This window comes from Lissotriton vulgaris, chromosome 1_1, assembly GCF_964263255.1.
Source record: "Lissotriton vulgaris chromosome 1_1, aLisVul1.2, whole genome shotgun sequence".
In the NCBI taxonomy this organism is placed as follows: Eukaryota; Metazoa; Chordata; class Amphibia; order Caudata; family Salamandridae; genus Lissotriton; species Lissotriton vulgaris.
Genome location: NC_141685.1, coordinates 235,495,543 through 235,513,042, shown reverse-complemented (window position 1 = coordinate 235,513,042; position 17,500 = coordinate 235,495,543). Strand labels below are relative to the sequence as shown.

At 45.0% G+C, this 17,500-nt stretch overlaps 2 non-coding genes across 2 annotated transcripts; both read left to right on the top strand.

Moving 5' to 3' along the window:
* The first annotated feature begins 2,367 nt into the window (after positions 1 to 2,367).
* Positions 2,368 to 2,440, top strand: TRNAT-CGU (transfer RNA threonine (anticodon CGU)). The gene has a single exon. It is a non-coding gene; the product is annotated as a tRNA-Thr (tRNA).
* Positions 2,441 to 4,893: 2,453 nt separating this feature from the next.
* TRNAA-AGC (transfer RNA alanine (anticodon AGC)) lies at positions 4,894 to 4,966 on the top strand. The gene has a single exon. It is a non-coding gene; the product is annotated as a tRNA-Ala (tRNA).
* The last annotated feature ends 12,534 nt before the right edge of the window (positions 4,967 to 17,500 follow it).

The window sequence follows — 17,500 nt, the reverse complement described above, 5'->3', positions numbered from 1 at the left end:
ATTGCAGAGTAAGAACAGAAAAATCACAGATGGCTTTCAAATATGGTCTCATTATAACAACTAAAGTGGTTTAATCAAAAGGGTTCAGGTATTCTTTAGCATGTGAGAGGAATTTGAATTGTTATGCAATCTCAAAATGAAGTTCTCACAACTTCCATTTTCATTTTCTCTTATTTTTTTGACACTCTGTCCTCTGAAGGATGTATAAATCTGGCTTTCCATGCAAAACAAGAGTAGAGGAATATCCAGGATTTGATTTTCTTCACAAAAAGGGATTGGTCTGCATACTGTCTTAAGGAGGGAGCCCGGCTAGCTCAGTCGGTAGAGCATGAGACTCTTAATCTCAGGGTCATGGGTTCGAGCCCCACGTTGGGCGAAAATGAGTAATTTTTGCTGGATTATTGCATTGACTCTCATAATCTGGTGAATATTCTCGCATTAGACATGCAATAACTATCAGAAATGGTATCTCCCTTGGTTTCTCATTGGTGGGAAATTTAACTTCAAGATTAGCTGGGGTATGAGTCTAGATGAACACACCGCAATATCACTCATATTCGAGTAGTAAACAGGCCAACCTGAACTGTAAAACATCCCATAAGTGGAGGTAAGGCATAAGTTAGGAGTGAACTTAACACTGTTATGGGCAATTGGACTTCAAATAAAGTGCGGAAGGCAGTAAGGTTACTTTTTTCATGTTATGCAGATTAAACACACAGGGGAATTAGCTCAAATGGTAGAGCGCTCGCTTAGCATGCAAGAGGTAGCGGGATCGATGCCCGCATTCTCCATTATAAAATTTGCATACATTTTATTTTTAACTTGTCATTGCCCATGGTCATTGCAGAGTAAGAACAGAAAAATCACAGATGGCTTTCAAATATGGTCTCATTATAACAACTAAAGTGGTTTAATCAAAAGGGTTCAGGTATTCTTTAGCATGTGAGAGGAATTTGAATTCCTATGCAATCTCAAAATGAAGTTCTCACAACTTCCATTTTCATTTTCTCTTATGTTTTTTTGACACTCTGTCCTCTGAAGGATGTATAAATCTGGCTTTCCTTGCAAAACAAGAGTAGAGGAATATCCAGGATTTGATTTTCTTCACAAAAAGGGATTGGTCTGCATACTGTCTTAAGGAGGGAGCCCGGCTAGCTCAGTCGGTAGAGCATGAGACTCTTAATCTCAGGGTCGTGGGTTGGAGCTCCACGTTGGGCGAAAACGAGTAATTTTTGCCTGAATATTGCATTGACTCTCATAATATGGAGATTAATCTTGCATTAGACCTGCAATAACTCCCAAAAATTGTCCAGGAATGGATTTCCTTCATAAAAAATGATTAGTCTGCATACCATCTTGAAGTGGGAGCCCGGCTAGCTCAGTCGGTAGAGCATGAGACTCTTAATCTCAGGGTCGTGAGTTCGAGCCCCACGTTGGGCGAAAATGAGTAATTTTTGCTGGACTCTCATAATCTGGTGATTATTCTTGCATTAGACATGCAATAACTATCAAAAATGGTATCTCCCTTGGTTTCTCATTGGTGGGAAATTTAACTTCAAGATTAGGTAGGGTATGAGTCTAGATGAACACACCACAATATCACTCATATTCGAGTAGTAAACAGGCCAACCTGAACTGTAAAACATCCCATAAGTGGAGGTAAGGCATAAGTTAGGAGTGAACTGAACACTGTTATGGGCAATTGGACTTCAAATAAAGTGTGGAAGGCAGTGAGGTTACTTTTTTCATGTTATGCAGATTAAACACACAGGGGAATTACCTCAAATGGTAGAGCGCTCGCTTAGCATGCGAGAGGTAGCGGGCTTGATGCTTGCATTCTCCATAATAAAATTTGCATACATTTTATTTTTAACTTGTCATTGCCAAGGTCATTGCAGAGTAAGAACAGAAAAATCACAGATGGCTTTCAAATATGGTCTCATTATAACAACTAAAGTGGTTTAATCAAAAGGGTTCAGGTATTCTTTAGCATGTGAGAGGAATTTGAATTCTTATGCAATCATTTGCATACATTTTATTTTTAACTTGTCATTGCCAAGGTCATTGCAGAGTAAGAACAGAAAAATCACAGATGGCTTTCAAATATGGTCTCATTATAACAACTAAAGTGGTTTAATCAAAAGGGGTCAGGTATTCTTTAGCATGTGAGAGGAATTTGAATTCTTATGCAATCTCAAAATGAAGTTCTCACAACTTCCGTTTTCTTTTTCTCTTATTTTTTTTGACACTCTGTCCTCTGAAGGATGTATAAATCTGGCTTTCCTTGCAAAACAAGAGTAGAGGAATATCCAGGATTTGATTTTTTTCACAAAAAGGGATTGGTCTGCATACTGTCTTAAGGAGGGAGCCCGGCTAGCTCATTCGATAGAGCATGAGACTCGTAATCTCAGGGTCGTGGGTTCGAGCCCCACGTTGGGCGAAAAAGTAATTTTTTCCTAAATATTGCATTGACTCTCATAATATGGAGATTAATCTTGCATTAGACCTGCAATAACTCCCAAAAATTGTCCAGGAATGGATTTCCTTCATAAAAAATGATTAGTCTGCATACCATCTTGAAGTGGGAGCCCGGCTAGCTCAGTCGGTAGAGCATGAGACTCTTAATCTCAGGGTCGTGGGTTCGAGCCCCACGTTGGGCGAAAATGAGTAATTTTTGCTGGATTATTGCATTGACTCTCATAATCTGGTGAATATTCTTGCATTAGACATGCAATAACTATCAGAAATGGTATCTCCCTTGGTTTCTCATTGGTGGGAAATTTAAATTCAAGATTAGCTAGGGTATGAGTCTAGATGAACACAGCGCAATATCACTCATATTCGAGTAGTAAACAGGCCAACCTGAACTGTAAAACATCCCATAAGTGGAGGTAAGGCATAAGTTAGGAGTGAACTGAACACTGTTATGGGCAATTGGACTTCAAATAAAGTGTGGAACGCAGTAAGGTTACTTTTTTCATGTTATGCAGATTAAACACACAGGGGAATTAGCTCAAATAGTAAAGCGCTCGCTTAGCATGCAAGAGGTAGCGGGCTTGATGCCCGCATTCTCCATTATAAAATTTGCATACATTTTATTTTTAACTTGTCATTGCCAAGGTCATTGCAGAGTAAGAACAGAAAAATCACAGATGGCTTTCAAATATGGTCTCATTATAACAACTAAAGTGGTTTAATCAAAAGGGTTCAGGTATTCTTTAGCATGTGAGAGGAATTTGAATTCTTATGCAATCTCAAAATGAAGTTCTCACAACTTCCATTTTCATTTTCTCTTATTTTTTTGGACACTCTGTCCTCTGAAGGATGTATAAATCTGGCTTTCCTTGCAAAACAAGAGTAGAGGAATATCCAGGATTTGATTTTTTTTCACAAAAAGGGATTGGTCTGCATACTGTCTTAAGGAGGGAGCCCGGCTAGCTCAGTCGGTAGAGCATGAGACTCTTAATCTCAGGGTCGTGGGTTCGAGCCCCACGTTGGGTGAAAATGAGTAATTTTTGCTGGATTATTGCATTGACTCTCATAATCTGGTGAATATTCTTGCATTAGACATGCAATAACTATCAGAAATGGTATCTCCCTTGGTTTCTCATTGGTGGGAAATTTAACTTCAAGATTAGCTAGGGTATGAGTCTAGATGAACACAGCGCAATATCACTCATATTCGAGTAGTAAACAGGCCAACCTGAACTCTAAAACATCCCATAAGTGGAGGTAAGGCATAAGTTAGGAGTGAACTGAACACTGTTATGGGCAATTGGACTTCAAATAAAGTGTGGAACGCAGTAAGGTTACTTTTTTCATGTTATGCAGATTAAACACACAGGGGAATTAGCTCAAATAGTAAAGCGCTCGCTTATCATGCGCGAGGTAGCGGGCTCGATGCCCGCATTCTCCATTATAAAATTTGCATACATTTTATTTTTAACTTGTCATTGCCAAGGTCATTGCAGAGTAAGAACAGAAAAATCACAGATGGCTTTCAAATATGGTCTCATTATAACAACTAAAGTGGTTTAATCAAAAGGGTTCAGGTATTCTTTAGCATATGAGAGGAATTTGAATTCTTATGCAATCTCAAAATGAAGTTTTCACAACTTCCATTTTCATTTTCTCTTATTTTTTTTGACACTCTGTCCTCTGAAGGATGTATAAATCAGGCTTTCCTTGCAAAACAAGAGTAGAGGAATATCCAGGATTTGATTTTCTTCACAAAAAGGGATTGGTCTGCATACTGTCTTAAGGAGGGAGCCCGGCTAGCTCAGTCGGTAGAGCATGAGACTCTTAATCTCAGGGTCGTGGGTTCGAGCCCCACGTTGGGCGAAAACGAGTAATTTTTGCATGAATATTGCATTGACTCTCATAATATGGAGATTAATCTTGCATTAGACCTGCAATAACTCCCAAAAATTGTCCAGGAATGGATTTCCTTCATAAAAAATGATTAGTCTGCATACCATCTTGAAGTGGGAGCCTGGCTAGCTCAGTCGGTAGAGCACGAGACTCTTAATCTCAGGGTCCTGGGTTCGAGCCCCACGTCGGGCGAAAATGATTAATTTTTGCTGGACTCTCATAATCTGGTGATTATTCTTGCATTAGACATGCAATAACTATCAAAAATGGTATCTCCCTTGGTTTCTCATTGGTGGGAAATTTAACTTCAAGATTAGGTAGGGTGTGAGTCTAGATGAACACACCACAATATCACTCATATTCGAGTAGTAAACAGGCCAACCTGAACTGTAAAACATCCCATAAGTGGAGGTAAGGCATAAGTTAGGAGTGAACTGAACACTGTTATGGGCAATTGGACTGCAAATAAAGTGTGGAAGGCAGTCAGGTTACTTTTTTCATGTTATGCAGATTAAACACACAGGGGAATTAGCTCAAATGGTAGAGCGCTCGCTTAGCATGCGAGAGGTAGCGGGATCGATGCCCGCATTCTCCATTATAAAATTTGCATACATTTTATTTTTAACTTGTCATTGCCCATGGTCATTGCAGAGTAAGAACAGAAAAATCACAGATGGCTTTCAAATATGGTCTCATTATAACAACTAAAGTGGTTTAATAAAAAGGGTTCAGGTATTCTTTAGCATGTGAGAGGAATTTGAATTCTTATGCAATCTCAAATGAAGTTCTCACAACTTCCGTTTTCATTTTCTCTTATTTTTTTTGACACTCTGTCCTCTGAAGGATGTATAAATCTGGCTTTCCTTGCAAAACAAGAGTAGAGGAATATCCAGGATTTGATTTTTTTCACATAAAAAAGGGATTGGTCTGCATACTGTCTTAAGGAGGGAGCCCGGCTAGCTCAGTCGGTAGAGCATGAGACTCTTAATCTCAGGGTCGTGGGTTCGAGCCCCACGTTGGGCGAAAAGGAGTAATTTTTGCCTGAATATTGCATTGACTCTCATAATATGGAGATTAATTTTGCATTAGACCTGCAATAACTCCCAAAAATTTTCCAGGACTGGATTTCCTTCATAAAAAATTATTAGTCTGCATACCATCTTGAAGTGGCAGCCCGGCTAGCTGTCGGTAGAGCATGAGACTTTTAATCTCAGGGTCGTGGGTTCGAGCTCCACGTTGGGCGAAAATGAGTAATTTTTGCTGGACTCTCATAATCTGGTGATTATTCTTGCATTAGACATGCTATAACTATCAAAAATGGTATCTCCCTTGGTTTCTCATTGGTGGGAAATTTAACTTCAAGATTAGGTAGGGTATGAGTCTAGATGAACACACCACAATATCACTCATATTCGAGTAGTAAACAGGCCAACCTGAACTGTAAAACATCCCATAAGTGGAGGTAAGGCATAAGTTAGGAGTGAACTGAACACTGTTATGGGCAATTGGACTTCAAATAAAGTGTGGAAGGCAGTGAGGTTACTTTTTTCATGTTATGTAGATTAAACACACAGGGGAATTAGCTCAAATGGTAGAGTGCTCGCTTAGCATGCGAGAGGTAGCGGGATCGATGCCCGCATTCTCCATTATAAAATTTGCATACATTTTATTTTTAACTTGTCATTGCCAAGGTCATTGCAGAGTAAGAACAGAAAAATCACAGATGGCTTTCAAATATGGTCTCATTATAACAACTAAAGTGGTTTAATCAAAAGGGTTCAGGTATTCTTTAGCATGTGAGAGGAATTTGAATTCTTATGCAATCTCAAAATGAAGTTCTCACAACTTCCATTTTCATTTTCTCTTATTTTTTTGACACTCTGTCCTCTGAAGGATGTATAAAACTGGCTTTCCTTGAAAAAACAAGAGTAGAGGAATATCCAGGATTTGATTTTTTTCACAAAAAGGGATTGGTCTGCATACTGTCTTAAGGAGGGAGCCCGGCTAGCTCAGTCGGTAGAGCATGAGACTCTTAATCTCAGGGTCATGGGTTCGAGCCCCACGTTGGGCGAAAACGAGTAATTTTTTCCTAAATATTGCATTGACTCTCATAATATGGAGATTAATCTTGCATTAGACCTGCAATAACTCCCAAAAATTGTCCAGGAATGGATTTCCTTCATAAAAAATGATTAGTCTGCATACCATCTTGAAGTGGGAGCCCGGCTAGCTCAGTCGGTAGAGCATGAGACTCTTAATTTCAGGGTCGTGGGTTCGAGCCCCACGTTGGGCGAAAATGAGTAATTTTTGCTGGATTATTGCATTGACTCTCATAATCTGGTGAATATTCTTGCATTAGACATGCAATAACTATCAGAAATGGTATCTCCCTTGGTTTCTCATTGGTGGGAAATTTAACTTCAAGATTAGCTAGGGTATGAGTCTAGATGAACACAGCGCAATATCACTCATATTCGAGTAGTAAACAGGCCAACCTGAACTGTAAAACATCCCATAAGTGGAGGTAAGGCATAAGTTAGGAGTGAACTGTCAAGTCAAGTCAAGTCATAGAATTTATATAGCGCACTACATACCCGGAGGGTTTCAAGGCGCTTAGGAAGGGGAGGAGGATTACTTGTCAAATATCCACGTTTTTAGTTGCTTTCTGAATGCTAGGTGGTTCTGGGTAAGGCGAAGGTAAGCGGGGAGTGAGTTCCATGTTTTAGCAGCCAGGTAAGAAAAGGATCTGCCTCCCATGGTGGTCTTGTTGATGCGAGGTACAGTGGCGAGGGCTTGGCTGGAAGAACGTAGTTGGCGGGAGGGGGTGTAGAAGGACAGTCGTGAGTTGAGGCATTCTGGACCGATGTCGTAGAGTGATTTGTGTGCGTGGGTAAGCAGTCGGAAAGTGATCCTCTTGTTGACGGGTAGCCAGTGGAGGTCTTTAAGGTGACCAGAGATGTGTTCGTTGCGTGGGATGTCTAATATGAGTCTGGCTGAGGCGTTTTGGATTCGTTGGAGTTTCTTCTGGAGTTTTGCGGTAGTACCTGCGTAGAGGGTGTTTCCGTAGTCCAGTCGGCTCGTGACCAGAGCGTGGGTGACTGTTTTCCTTGTTTCGGAGGGGATCCAGCGAAATGTTTTTCTGAGCATGCGAAGAATGTTGAAGCAGGAAGAGGATACGGCGATGACTTGTCTGTTCATTGAGAGTGAAGAATCCAGGATGACGCCTAGGTTCCGTGCGTGGTCTGTCGGGATGGGTGCTTTTCCGAGGGCTTCCGGCCACCAGGAGTCGTCCCATGCAGAGGGGGATGTACCTAGGATGAGGACTTCTGTTTTGTCTGAGTTCAGTTTCAGACGGCTTTGTTTCATCCATTCGGCAACTTCTTTCATTCCTTCGTGTAGGTTAGTTTTGGCGGTGCTGGGGTCGTTGGTGAGAGAAAGGATCAGTTGAGTGTCATCCGCGTAAGAGATGATGTTGAGGTTGTGTTGGCGTGCGATGGCCGCGAGGGGGCTCATGTATATGTTGAAGAGGGTGGGACTGAGTGAGGATCCTTGTGGTACGCCGCAGATGACTTCAGAGGCCTCGGACTTGAATGGTGGAAGGCGGACTCTCTGGGTTCTTCCGGTGAGGAACGAGGTGATCCAATCAAGTGCTTTTCCTTGGATTCCGATGTTATTGAGGCGTTGTAAAAGGGTGCTGTGGCAGACTGTGTCGAATGCTGCAGAGAGGTCAAGGAGGATGAGGGCGACTGTGTCTCCATTGTCCAGTAGAGTTCGAATGTCGTCTGTTGCTGCGATGAGGGCGGTCTCAGTGCTGTGTTTTGCTCGGAAGCCAGATTGTGAGGGGTCGAGGGATTTGTTGGCTTCGAGGAAGGCGGCGAGCTGGTTGTTGACAGCTTTCTCGATGACTTTGGCCGGGAATGGAAGAAGCGAGATGGGGCGGTAATTTTTGAGTTCGGTGGGGTCCGCTGTGGGTTTTTTCAGAAGGGCGGTGAGTTCAGCGTGTTTCCAGTCTTCCGGGAAGGTGGCGGAGTTGAAGGAGCAGTTGATGACGTCTCGGAGGTGCGGTGCTATGACGGAGTCTGCTGTGTTGAAGATGTGGTGAGGACATGGGTCTGTGGGGGCGCCGATTGTGCGCCGAAGGCGCGCCAAAGGTAAGCCCGTCTACGCCCGTCCGCGACCGGATCGCGACCAGCGCCAGGACCCCTGGCCCACGAAGACCCCGACCGACCCGCCTGACGTACTCCGCCGCCACCCTCACCGCTCTCAACACCGTCCGACTCCCAGAATGCCATCAAGCCTCTCCACGACGTACCCACGGACCCTTCAGCTGCCACGCCTGCAAGTTCACCTGCATCCGGACCTGCCTCGCACCAGCACCCACCAAGCCGAACACCAGCAGTACCCACCTCAAGTGCATCCTGCTCAACACCCGCTCCATCCACAGACATGCCATCGAACTCTGGAACCTCCTCGACACCACAGCTCCAGACGTTGCCTTCCTCACGGAGACCTGGATGAACGCCTCTTCAGCTCCCGACATCGCCATCGCCATCCCAGAGGGCTACAAGATCGTCCGGAGGGACCGAAACGCCAACCAGATGGGAGGAGGCATCGCCATCATCCACAGGAGCACCATCCGTCTCACGACCAGCACCGACAACTCCCTGACCACCGCCGAACACCTGCATTTCCAGATCCACACCAACCCGAACACCAGCCTCAGAGGCACCCTGATCTACCGACCCCCTGGACCACGCACACAATTCAGCGAGGACATCGCCGACTTCGTCAGCCCACATGCCCTCCCCTCCGCTGACTACATCCTCCTGGGAGACCTCAACTTCCATCTGGAGAACAAGCACGACCGCAACACCAGCACCCTGCTCGACAACCTCACCAACCTGGGACTCAAGCAACTGGTGTCCACCCCCACCCACCTCGCCGGACACACACTCGACGCTGTCTTCTCATCCAGCAAGGACATCAACTTCAGCCACACCACAGAGCTTCAATGGACGGACCACAGCTGCGTCCACTTCACCTTCAAGAAAACAACGACCCACCACCACCAGCAACAGACCGCCCGCAGAAGCTGGAACAAGATCACAGCAGACCAGCTCGCCACCTCCCTGAGCCAGCACCCTCCTGCCAGCTCAGCGAACCCCAGCCAGGCCGCCGACAACCTCACGAAGTGGATCAGCAACTGCGCGGACGAACTCGCCCCACTGAGGACCCCGCCCAGCAGACCCGGCAGCAAGAAAGCCCCATGGTTCACCGACGAACTCAAGAGCTCCAAGAAGAACTGCCGAGCCCTCGAGAAAGTCTGGAGAAGGGAACCGACACCGGACAACAGGACCTCCTTCAAACTTGCCACCCGGAAACACCACCAGCTGATCCGCGCCGCCAAGAAAACAGCATTCAAGGACCGGTTGGACAACAACGCACACAACTGCAAGGAACTCTTCAACATCGTCAAAGAGCTTTCCAACCCCAGCGCAGGAAACAACGACATCACCCCATCGCAAGACCTCTGCAACTCCCTGGCTTCATACTTCCACAACAAGATCGCGGACATACACAACAGCTTCAACAACCAACCAACGCACACCATGACCGAACAACCACCCCCCACCACCACCCTCCGCGCCTGGACCCCGATCAGCACCGAAGACACCATCCGCACGATGAACTCCATCCACTCCAGATCACCGACCGACCCCTGCCCTCACCACGTCTTCAACAAAGCCGACGCTGTCATCGCACCCCACCTGCGAGACATCATCAACACATCCCTCGACACCACCATCTTCCCCGAGAGCTGGAAACACGCCGAACTCAGCGCCCTACTCAAGAAACCAACAGCGGACCCCACCGACCTCAAGAATTACCGCCCCATCTCGCTCCTCCCGTTTCCAGCCAAAGTCATCGAGAAGACCGTCAACAAGCAGATGGCCGCTTTCCTCGAGACGAACGGATCCCTCGACCCCTCACAGTCCGGCTTCCGAGCCAACCACAGCATCGAGACCGCCCTCATCGCCGCCACCGACGACATCCGAGCCCTGATGGACAATGGAGAAACAGCGGCCCTCATCCTCCTAGACCTCTCCGCGGCATTCGACACGGTCTGCCACCGCACCCTAGTACGGCGCCTCAGCAACGTCGGAATCCAGGACAAGGCGCTGGAGTGGATCACCTCCTTCCTCGATGGGAGAACACAGAGAGTCCGCCTACCACCGTACAAGTCAGAGGCCACCGAAGTCATCTGCGGCGTCCCCCAAGGATCATCTCTGAGCCCCACCCTCTTCAACGTCTACATGAGCCCCCTCGCGGCCATCGTACGCAAACACAACCTCAGCATAATCTCCTACGCCGACGACACCCAGCTGATCCTCTCCCTGACCAACGACCCCGCCGCCGCCAGAGCCAACCTGCACGAAGGGATGAAAGAGGTAGCCGAGTGGATGACGACCAGCCGCCTGAAACTGAACTCGGACAAGACGGAGGTCCTCATCCTGGGCTCCTCTCCCTCCGCCTGGGACGACTCCTGGTGGCCTCCCGCCCTGGGCACCGCACCCAAACCAACAGACCATGCACGCAACCTGGGCTTCATCCTGGACTCCTCCCTCTCCATGACCAGGCAAGTCAACAACGTCTCCTCGGCATGCTTCAACATCCTACGCATGCTACGGAAGATCTTCTGGTGGATCCCCACCGAGACCAGGAAGACCGTCACCCAGGCCCTCGTCACCAGCCGACTGGACTACGGCAACGCCCTCTACGCCGGGACCACCGCCAAGCTCCAGAAGAGACTCCAGCGGATCCAGAACGCCTCAGCCAGACTCATCCTCGACATCCCACGAACCAGCCACATCTCCGGACATCTGCGAGACCTTCACTGGCTCCCCGTCAACAAAAGAATCACCTTCCGCCTCCTCACCCACGCACACAAAGCCCTACACGACCAAGGCCCGAGCTACCTCAACAGCCGAGTCAACTTCTACGCTCCCAAACGCCACCTCCGATCAGCCAACCACGCCCTCGCCGCCGTCCCCCGCATCCGAAGAGCGACTACAGGAGGAAGGTCCTTCTCCCACCTGGCCGCCAAGACCTGGAACTCCCTCCCGACCGACCTGCGCCTGACCCAAGACCACCTCTCCTTCAGGAAGAAGCTGAAGACCTGGCTGTTCGAGCATTAGCGGCTCCCCCCCCCCAGCGCCTTGAGACCCCACGGGTATGTAGCGCGCTTTATAAGTGTCACTGATTGATTGATTGATTGATCCTGAGTGGATGGAATTCATCAGGTGGATGGTGTCCTCAGAGGAGATTGGGTTCCAGTCGTTAAGGGTGTTCACGGGGGGGAGATGATCAGCAAATGGTAGGGTGGGTTGGTTTCCGGGTTGGTTGTCAAAGCTGTTGTGGATGTCTGCAATCTTGTTGTGGAAAAATGAGGCTAGGGAGTCGCAGAGGGTTTGAGAGGGGGTGATGTCGTTGGAGTTGGCCGAGGGATTGGAAAATTCCTTGACGATGTTGAAAAGTTCCTTGCTCTTGTGGGCGTTGTTGTCAAGTCGATCCTTGAATGCTGTTTTCTTGGCTTTTCGGATTAGTTGGTGGTGAGTGCGTGTGGCGTTTTTGAAGGCGTCCTTGGTGCTGGTGGTAGGGTCTTTTTTCCAGGCCTTTTCAAGGGAGCGGCAGAGTTTCTTGGACTTCTTGAGATCATCGTTGAACCATGAGGCCTTCTTGCTGCCAGGTTTGTTTTGACGTTTTTTCAGTGGTGCTAAGGTGTCAGCGGTGTTGGATAACCATAGGGTGAGGTTGGCGGCGGCTTCGTTAGCGTTAGAAGAGAGGGCTGGGGTGTTTTGAAGGAGTGATGCGGAGATTTGGTCCGTGGTGATTTTGTTCCAGTTTCTTTGCAGGGTAGGTTGGAGGTGGATGCTGGGTTTTGGTTTGTTGTAGGTGAAGTGAACGCAGCTGTGGTCAGTCCAGAGGAGGTCCGTGGTGTGGCTGAAGGAGACATGGTTGCTGGATGTGAAGATGGGGTTGAGTGTGTGACCTGCGATGTGGGTGGGGGAGGTGACTAGTTGTTTAAGTCCGAGGTTAGCGAGGTTGTCCACGAGGGTGGCACACTGTTATGGGCAATTGGACTTCAAATAAAGTGTGGAAGGCAGTGAGGTTACTTTTTTCATGTTATGCAGATTAAACACACAGGGGAATTAGCTCAAATGGTAGAGCGCTCGCTTAGCATGCGAGAGGTAGCGGGATCGATGCCCACATTCTCCATTATAAAATTTGCATACATTTTATTTTTAACTTGTCATTGCCAAGGTCATTGCAGAGTAAGAACAGAAAAATCACAGATGGCTTTCAAATATGGTCTCATTATAACAACTAAAGTGGTTTAATCAAAAGGGTTCAGGTATTCTTTAGCATGTGAGAGGAATTTGAATTCTTATGCAATCTCAAAATGAAGTTCTCACAACTTCCGTTTTCATTTTCTCTTATTTTTTTTGACACTCTGTCCTCTGAAGGATGTATAAATCTGGCTTTCCTTGCAAAACAAGAGTAGAGGAATATCCAGGATTTGATTTTTTTCACACAAAGGGATTAGTCTGCATACTGTCTTAAGGAGGGAGCCCGGCTAGCTCAGTCGGTAGAGCATGAGACTCTTAATCTCAGGGTCGTGGGTTAGAGCCCCACGTTGGGCGAAAACGAGTAATTTTTTCCTGAATATTGCATTGACTCTCATAATATGGAGATTAATCTTGCATTAGACCTGCAATAACTCCCAAACATTGTCCAGGAATGGATTTCCTTCATAAAACATGATTAGTCTGCATACCATCTTGAAGTGGGAGCCCGGCTAGCTCAGTCGGTAGAGCATGAGACTCTTAATCTCAGGGTCGTGGGTTCGAGCCCCACGTTGGGCGAAAATGAGTAATTTTTACTGGATTATTGCATTGACTCTCATAATCTGGTGAATATTCTTGCATTAGACATGCAATAACTATCAGAAATTGTATCTCCCTTGGTTTCTCATTGGTGGGAAATTTAACTTCAAGATTAGCTAGGGTATGAGTCTAGATGAACACAGCGCAATATCACTCATATTCGAGTAGTAAACAGGCCAACCTGAACTGTAAAACATCCCATAAGTGGAGGTAAGGCATAAGTTAGGAGTGAACTGAACACTGTTATGGGCAATTGGACTTCAAATAAAGTGTGGAACGCAGTAAGGTTACTTTTTTCATGTTATGCAGATTAAACACACAGGGGAATTAGCTCAAATAGTAAAGCGCTCGCTTAGCATGCAAGAGGTAGCGGGCTTGATGCCCACATTCTCCATTATAAAATTTGCATACATTTTATTTTTAACTTGTCATTGCCAAGGTCATTGCAGAGTAAGAACAGAAAAATCACAGATGGCTTTCAAATATGGTCTCATTATAACAACTAAAGTGGTTTAATCAAAAGGGTTCAGGTATTCTTTAGCATGTGAGAGGAATTTGAATTCTTATGCAATCTCAAAATGAAGTTCTCACAACTTCCATTTTCATTTTCTCTTATTTTTTTGGACACTCTGTCCTCTGAAGGATGTATAAATCTGGCTTTCCTTGCAAAACAAGAGTAGAGGAATATCCAGGATTTGATTTTTTTCACAAAAAGGGATTGGTCTGCATACTGTCTTCAGGAGGGAGCCCGGCTAGCTCAGTCGGTAGAGCATGAGACTCTTAATCTCAGGGTCGTGGGTTCGAGCCCCACGTTGGGCGAAAATGAGTAATTTTTGCTGGATTATTGCATTGACTCTCATAATCTGGTGAATATTCTTGCATTAGACATGCAATAACTATCAGAAATGGTATCTCCCTTGGTTTCTCATTGGTGGGAAATTTAACTTCAAGATTAGCTAGGGTATGAGTCTAGATGAACACAGCGCAATATCACTCATATTCGAGTAGTAAACAGGCCAACCTGAACTGTAAAACATCCCATAAGTGGAGGTAAGGCATAAGTTAGGAGTGAACTGAACACTGTTAAGGGCAATTGGACTTCAAATAAAGTGTGGAACGCAGTAAGGTTACTTTTTTCATGTTATGCAGATTAAACACACAGGGGAATTAGCTCAAATAGTAAAGCGCTCGCTTATCATGCGCGAGGTAGCGGGCTCGATGCCCGCATTCTCCGTTATAAAATTTGCATACATTTTATTTTTAACTTGTCATTGCCAAGGTCATTGCAGAGTAAGAACAGAAAAATCACAGATGGCTTTCAAATATGGTCTCATTATAACAACTAAAGTGGTTTAATCAAAAGGGTTCAGGTATTCTTTAGCATATGAGAGGAATTTGAATTCTTATGCAATCTCAAAATGAAGTTTTCACAACTTCCATTTTCATTTTCTCTTATTTTTTTTGACACTCTGTCCTCTAAAGGATGTATAAATCAGGCTTTCCTTGCAAAACAAGAGTAGAGGAATATCCAGGATTTGATTTTCTTCACAAAAAGGGATTGGTCTGCATACCGTCTTAAGGAGGGAGCCCGGCTAGCTCAGTCGGTAGAGCATGAGACTCTTAATCTCAGGGTTGTGGGTTCGAGCCCCACGTTGGGCGAAAACGAGTAATTTTTGCATGAATATTGCATTGACTCTCATAATATGGAGATTAATCTTGCATTAGACCTGCAATAACTCCCAAAAATTGTCCAGGAATGGATTTCCTTCATAAAAAATGATTAGTCTGCATACCATCTTGAAGTGAGAGCCTGGCTAGCTCAGTCGGTAGAGCATGAGACTCTTAATCTCAGGGTCGTGGGTTCGAGCCCCACGTCGGGCGAAAATGAGTAATTTTTGCTGGACTCTCATAATCTGGTGATTATTCTTGCATTAGACATGCAATAACTATCAAAAATGGTATCTCCCTTGGTTTCTCATTGGTGGGAAATTTAACTTCAAGATTAGGTAGGGTATGAGTCTAGATGAACACACCACAATATCACTCATATTCGAGTAGTAAACAGGCCAACCTGAACTGTAAATCATCCCATAAGTGGAGGTAAGGCATAAGTTAGGCGTGAACTGAACACTGTTATGGGCAATTGGACTGCAAATAAAGTGTGGAAGGCAGTGAGGTTACTTTTTTCATGTTATGCAAATTAAACACACAGGGGAATTAGCTCAAATGGTAGAGCGCTCACTTAGCATGCGAGAGGTAGCGGGATCGATGCCCGCATTCTCCATTATAAAATTTGCATACATTTTATTTTTAACTTGTCATTGCCCATGGTCATTGCAGAGTAAGAACAGAAAAATCACAGATGGCTTTCAAATATGGTCTCATTATAATGACTAAAGTGGTTTAATAAAAAGGGTTCAGGTATTCTTTAGCATGTGAGAGGAATTTGAATTCTTATGCAATCTCAAAATGAAGTTCTCACAACTTCTGTTTTCATTTTCTCTTATTTTTTTTGACACTCTGTCCTCTGAAGGATGTATAAATCTGGCTTTCCTTGCAAAACAAGAGTAGAGGAATATCCAGGATTTGATTTTTTTCACAAAAAGGGATTGGTCTGCATACTGTCTTAAGGAGGGAGCCCGGCTAGCTCAGTCGGTAGAGCATGAGACTCTTAATCTCAGGGTTGTGGGTTCGAGCCCCACGTTGGGCGAAAACGAGTAATTTTTGCATGAATATTGCATTGACTCTCATAATATGGAGATTAATCTTGCATTAGACCTGCAATAACTCCCAAAAATTGTCCAGGAATGGATTTCCTTCATAAAAAATGATTAGTCTGCATACCATCTTGAAGTGAGAGCCTGGCTAGCTCAGTCGGTAGAGCATGAGACTCTTAATCTCAGGGTCGTGGGTTCGAGCCCCACGTCGGGCGAAAATGAGTAATTTTTGCTGGACTCTCATAATCTGGTGATTATTCTTGCATTAGACATGCAATAACTATCAAAAATGGTATCTCCCTTGGTTTCTCATTGGTGGGAAATTTAACTTCAAGATTAGGTAGGGTATGAGTCTAGATGAACACACCACAATATCACTCATATTCGAGTAGTAAACAGGCCAACCTGAACTGTAAATCATCCCATAAGTGGAGGTAAGGCATAAGTTAGGCGTGAACTGAACACTGTTATGGGCAATTGGACTGCAAATAAAGTGTGGAAGGCAGTGAGGTTACTTTTTTCATGTTATGCAAATTAAACACACAGGGGAATTAGCTCAAATGGTAGAGCGCTCACTTAGCATGCGAGAGGTAGCGGGATCGATGCCCGCATTCTCCATTATAAAATTTGCATACATTTTATTTTTAACTTGTCATTTCCCATGGTCATTGCAGAGTAAGAACAGAAAAATCACAGATGGCTTTCAAATATGGTCTCATTATAACGACTAAAGTGGTTTAATAAAAAGGGTCCAGGTATTCTTTAGCATGTGAGAGGAATTTGAATTCTTATGCAATCTCAAAATGAAGTTCTCACAACTTCCGTTTTCATTTTCTCTTATTTTTTTTGACACTCTGTCCTCTGAAGGATGTATAAATCTGGCTTTCCTTGCAAAACAAGAGTAGAGGAATATCCAGGATTTGATTTTTTTCACAAAAAGGGATTGGTCTGCATACTGTCTGAAGGAGGGAGCCCGGCTAGCTCAGTCTGTAGAGCATGAGACTCTTAATCTCAGGGTCGTGGGTTCGAGCCCCACGTTGGGCGAAAAGGAGTAATTTTTGCCTGAATATTGCATTGACTCTCATAATATGGAGATTAATCTTGCATTAGACCTGCAATAACTCCCAAAAATTGTCCAGGACTGGATTTCCTTCATAAAAAATGATTAGTCTGCATACCATCTTGAAGTGGCAGCCCGGCTAGCTCAGTCGGTAGTGCATGAGACTTTTAATCTCAGGGTCGTGGGTTCGAGCTCCACGTTGGGCGAAAATGAGTAATTTTTGCTGGACTCTCATAATCTGGTGATTATTCTTGCATTAGACATGCAATAACTATCAAAAATGGTATCTCCCTTGGTTTCTCATTGGTGGGAAATTTAACTTCAAGATTAGGTAGGGTATGAGTCTAGATGAACACACCACAATATCACTCATATTCGAGTAGTAAACAGGCCAACCTGAACTGTAA